The sequence below is a fragment of the Antrostomus carolinensis genome, unplaced genomic scaffold (genome assembly GCF_000700745.2).
Source record: "Antrostomus carolinensis isolate BGI_N321 unplaced genomic scaffold, ASM70074v2 scaffold23874, whole genome shotgun sequence".
Taxonomy (NCBI): Eukaryota; Metazoa; Chordata; class Aves; order Caprimulgiformes; family Caprimulgidae; genus Antrostomus; species Antrostomus carolinensis.
Genome location: NW_010313163.1, coordinates 22,695 through 28,936, shown reverse-complemented (window position 1 = coordinate 28,936; position 6,242 = coordinate 22,695).

Below are 6,242 nucleotides of genomic sequence, written 5' to 3'. Positions count from 1 at the left end.
GTTGAAGAGCACCAGTCCCAATACCGACACCGGTCCCAATTTCAGTTCAGTCCCAACTATAATACAGCCACTCACTAGCCTGCCTCATCCCTGGTTCAGTGGTTTTACCACTTCCCCCATTCCTATGGAAGGAGCTCCAGCAAGGCAGAGTAACAGGTTCATGATCACTCTTTTAGCTCTTTCCCATGACACGGTGGTGGGACTTCTGTCTCAGGGTCCAACCGACTGCTCTTCTCACGAGGAAACAAAAAAAATATTTGTTTAGACATTTCAAAGTAAAAAGCTACTGCAAATACACAATTTGTGTTTGAGTTAACTAGTCTCTACTTTGTTTTGCTTACAATTCAGGCTTTCATCTTCTCCTACACTATAAAATTTTGGGAACTCCTTCACAGATATTATCCATAGATAATTTAAAATGAGGCTTAAATGGCAACCTGTTTGTACCACAAAAGGTGAAATTAGTAAATGGATAATACTGTAAATAACTCAACTAGCTTTTAATATTTAATTTCTATGGATCATAAATTTCTTTCATAGTTCCTATGAAACCTGCTCTTAATAGTAAGTACAAAATAATTACAGTAGCATTCTTCAAACCTCTGTGTTTGAATGGTGATTGCCCAGAGCATGCGAGGCTGTGGCCATGGTTTAATGAGGTAGTAAAAGAGAAAACTGGCTCAATTTGCCCCTCCTCTGCCTCCCCAGGAGTTTTTGCCAAAGCAGATGATACACGGAGTTGTGCCACATGGCAAACTGGAGCAGAGAACTGACCCGAGTCAAAAGTACCTCCCCTGTTTTTTCCTCTAAACACCACTGATGAAGGAAACCAGCAGCATTCACTTGGGATTAGTGCCCATGTCCTTATGCCACAGTCTGAAACCCTGATTCTGGCACCTAGGAAACCTGGCATTTAGCAAAAGAAAGCCAAAGAACCAGTTGCTCCAGACCGCATCTTCACAGATGACCCATCTCAGGTTCACTACTAAATTATCTTACTGCCAAGTTAAGTTTTCAGTGCAACAATCTTCCAGTGTAGGAATTTAAGAACCTCCAAAATAGGAAAACATAACCCAGAGGGAAAAAAAATAAAATGTAAAGACAAAACAAATCCAACTATACCCAGCAATATCTTGTGGAAAAAGAAATGGATGAAGGAAAAAGTTGTGGGTAGCTCTTTATCTGATTTTATACATTCAGCCTAGAAATGCTTTATCATCCCCTACAATATAAGCAACACAACATTTTTAGTACTATCTAGAAGCAAATATCTTTTTTTGTACTAAAGAGAATTTTAATCTATTTCCTCTGTTTCCTCCATTCAGGCAACTGCTTAATACATTGATCTTCCATGCATTTCCATTTTCTCCACCAATACATTTCTTATAATTGGAATGAGCTGCTCTATTAAGCTTCTTAATAGATTCTATGTTCTCAAAACCCAATAACTGCAGGACAATACGTTAAAATAGACAACAAATTAAGCCTGGTGTTTGTGAATGCAAGACTCCATCAAAAGTGACCTTTAAAGCTACACAAGGATGTTGTTTAAAATTGGTTGCAGAGAAACTAGTGTCTAATATGTCTAATAGCATTATTTTGTGTCAATGTTACAACACCCTGAGACTCTTTGCAAACTGTTGATGGCCAGGAACAAATTACAGTCCTGATGTGAAGTAGCAATGGACATGTGCAGATGTCAATGAATTCACTTTCAGCTGTGGGTCTGTAGCTGTTGCAAAAAACCCAGGACCTCTGTATTCAGCTGCACCACCTAGCACAGACACAGCCTAGTTTGAGCAATGAAGTCAGGATTGGCCTTAGCTTTGTATATGCGAGCACCATTGAGCATTACGCACAGCACGAAAGTATTTTGACAGTCTAACAGAGTTATTTTAATTATATCAATTGAATCCAATAAATGTGCCGCGATACCACATTAACTTAGTTTGAAATACAATGTGAATGGAGGTTTTATTTGGAAACCATTACAAAGATGTAATTCCATTTTAAAATAGCAAACAATATAAAATAATTTTCTCAAAGCTAGTTAGCCCTGGTATGATTCCTACCTCCTCCCATAGCTATACAGCCAGCTATCTTCAGATGTATTTTATACCACCTCTTAAGTCAGAGAGGAGTTTTCTCACCACAAGTAAAGAGCAAGTGATCTGACAACATGTGGGGAGAAGTCTAGAACACACAATGAACAACTGGAGCCAGGAGATGGGGATGCCCAGACAGACCCTTTGCAAACCACCAGAGTGGGTGTTTGCCAGATATTCACCCCAACATAGCCTTTAGGACAGGGCATGAAGACCTCACCTGCTCCAGTATATGTATCACCGATTCTAGCTTGAAATCACATTGAAGCAACACTAATTGTTAGGAGGAATTATGTCTAATCCTTGTAAAATTAATCCAGGTAGTTAATCCAAAATGGAAAATATTCTTCATCTAGCTTTATGCTTCCCAGGATAAGTTTTATTCAAAAGTCCAGCGCCTAGCTGCTCTTCACCTAGCATTAACCTTTGCTAACCATTTGCACAGATAGCACTGTGGGGAACAGACCCCTGTAAGCAACACAGCTGCCCTGTTGATCACACTCTCACATCTCATCTATTTTTAATTCTAATTCAAAACCACATCGTTCTGGTTTTTAGCTGGAACAGAGCTGGGTTTCTTTTTAGTAGCTAGAATAGTGCTGTGTTTTGCTTTCAGCCTGGGATTTGTCATGAGAGAAACATTGATAACATACCAGTGTTTGCATTTTTGTTGCTGGAAGTGAAGGACTTCATGTTTTGCTAGTCTACAAGTGCAAGATCTAAGGGGGTGAGGAATATTTAAATTAATAAGCTATATTGGCGTTTGGATATGCCAATGGGATAACTCCATATCATATCACTTTTATATCTAGTATATTAGAAAGGGTTTCTTCCTCTTTTGGCTCTCTCTGGCTTTCACTCAGGCTCTCGCTCCTCCGGGACTGCAGTTTTGGTTCAGGGTTGTTGCTCCTCGGGGCTCATTATCTGGGAACAGGCCGGGCTCGGTCAGCAGATGGTGAGCAGTTGCACTGGGTATCACTCATTTCCCTACTTTGTTACTGTTATCATTATCACTACTATTTTAATAATAGTATTATTTTAAGTTTCCTTTTATAACTATTATTAAACTGTCCTTATCTCAACCTATGAGTCTCCCTGTCCTTGCCCCCCAGTCCTCTCCCCTATCCCCTGGGGGTGGGGGGGAAGTGGGTGAATGGCTGTGTTGGCTGCTGGCCAAGGGCTAGCCCAGTGAAACTGTCACACACATATAGCCTGTTTCTTTGCAATTTCAGTTTGTCTCCCAAGTTAAACATTTCTGCAGATCTGTGGGTTGAACCATTGCTGTTGAAATCCCCTTGCTCACGGGCAATTAGCATCCTTGCTTAGGTGAAATATTTTGGGATACAGTTCATTTTGTATTACCCGGCCTGGAAGACCCATATGGTGCCTTCTACCAGCAGATTACTTTTTCTTTTCCTTTAACGTGGAAATCCTTGTACAAAAGACTTTGCTTTTGTTACAGGTTTTCATGTTTGCCTAGGGCTTAATCACAAACAAGATTGCTAATTATTTGTACCTCCTGCAGCGCTGACTAGGTTTATCCAAGATAAGAACGGTTCAGCCCCTTGTTCTGCCACCTGCCAGCACAAGCCTCTTGCCAGCAATTCCCTCCCAGAACTCAGGCTTTTTTTTTTTTTTTTCAGCTGATGAGGAGGACTAAATATTGTTTTTGTTTTCCTAGCAGGCAGTTTTACTTGATGGCTGCAGCAAGGGACACTGCCTGCAGGGCAGGCTGGGGCCTCCTCTCTACAAAAGGCCCAGGCAAGAGGGAAACAGGGTTTCTGAGAACAGAGAAGCGTGTGGGGGTTCAAGTGGCTTTGGGGGTTACTGAACGCAGGCCAGCAGCTTCCCCCAGCACCAGGCTGGCACACAGCAGCTCCCCAGAGTGCAGCACCAGGGAGCTGTTGAGCACTTAGCCCAGCCTGACCACCTCAGCACTAACCACTGCTTGCTCTTATCCCAGGGGCAAAACTAAAACATTCAATGTTAAAAACAGGCCAAAAGTACTATTAGAGGTCACTGTTACTACTAAAACCAGGGGTTTATTTAGTCTTTCTGGACAAAAACCAAATACTTTTGTTAGCAGGGCTCTGTTAGCTTTCCTCACGTACAGCATTAACATCTCCCCGCTATGCAAGGGCTGTAGCACAGTGTTATTTTCCAACAAACACAGCAGCGATTTCAACCCGCACGTTGTGCAGCGCTCCCCTCGCAGAGCAGAGGACTGTCGGTGGCCTTCCCCGCGGCACTGTACATCATGGCCCTGAACAGTCCCGGGCCAGGCTGGCCCTCGCCGCAACACTGGTGCGGCACGAGGCCTCGTGGGCCGAGGCAGAGCCAGGCACTGCTGGGACAGTCGCTACACTGCTGCTTTCTCACCAGCTTCCACAGCAAAGTCAGCACCGCCAGAGATTGCAAAACCTCTGCCTTTCTTTTAGCAGGGCTGACAACACACACCAGCTCCTATTTACAACCAAACCACTCCATATTAAACTTCTTTTTATTAAAAAAAAAAAAAAACCACAAAAAACAAACAAACAACAAAAACAATTAAATTCACAAAATTTTCTCCCCCTTTCAATAAGGTTACCTAAAGAGTAAAAAAAGAAAACCAAAGTATAATCCAGAACAAGTATCTTGTATAGTCATCACAGGTGAAACTTTTTCACACTCACTTGGCTCTGAGTGGTTGTCTTCAAAATGAAAACAAGACTGAAGTCCACCATTTCTCCCCTTTTTTTGTCTTTGGCAGAGCTATTATGAACCAACTAGATCAAAGTTATTTTTCATTACATATAAATAGCAGACGTGAAACCTTAAGTCACGTGTTCCAGTGGTAACTTCTCAGGCACTCAAAAAACCTACAACTACTTGTCACACATGAATTGCAGAAGATGCAAACAAACAGCACATAAAATGGAAGTCTGCTCACAACAGCATAAAAACAGGATTAATAGGAAAGACTTTCTTGATGGTTTAGATTAGACCTAGCCTAGTGTAGTATGACAGAAGAGGCAACCCTGCAGAACAAAGTCATGCTGGACCACGCTGCACTACTCTGTGGGGCAAAAAAAGCCAATAGCTTTGTTGTAAACCTCTGAAGGCAGCAGTCGTCTTTTCAGCAGAGAATCTTCAATTATTTAGTCATAAATCACGTTTTAATATTCACGTGACCTCAGCTGAATCTCATGGGGGGAAAAAATTACTGACAAATTAATTTGCATCAGGCTTCAGCCTAATATCATATGGGCAAAGACAGATGCATAAGAATTTCAGTATCAGTATACAGAACATTATGAGATTAATTAAGAAAATCCTGAAATGCTGAATTTTCACAAAAAAAGTCTATAAACCCATTCAGCAGAAAGCTTTTTTGTGAGGCAGCCTGATCCCACACAGGATCTTCCCATGATAGCAACTATTATTACAGTGTAGTAATAATGAATTTTGGCTTGATAATAGTGAACTCATTCAGGAAGGAGACCAAGAAATTACTGATGTTATCTGACCCATGGCATGTTTGAAGATGAAGTATTAAAAATATGTATTTTAAAAATACGTAGTTAACTATTTGATGCCATATATGACATAACAAAGATAAATTCCTCTGTTCTTCCAACAGAATAATTGTTCAAATCCTCGTCATGCCAAGAAAGATTTCAGCTCTCAGTTAATTTAACAGGACTGAAACAATCTACTACCTCTCCTCTCCCTTCATCTTAAGAAAGTCTAACACCGTATCATCAAACCAAGCAACCTGAACAGAAGAAGAGGTTCACAAAGGAAGCAAGTTACCCCAATTGTGCTTACCTCACAGAAAATCAAAGTAGTTACACACATTTGGGAAGGGTCTGATACTGCTAGCTCAGAAAATTGCAATAATTGAGGCATCTACAGATAATCTCACAGTGTGCCAAAACTGTTCAAGTAACAGAAGATCTGGAGGGAACACCATTTTGAAGATCTGCTTAATGTCTAGTGAGAAGTGGAAAAAACTGCAATGCTTTCATGCAGTACCAGATGAACTAAGCACAGGAACAAGCTACTCTGGTGTCATCTGCTAGCACACCAAAGTTAGAGAATCCAAAACTCCTGCCTAGTAACAGCTGATCTTCATGCCTTTTAATGGAAGGGCAA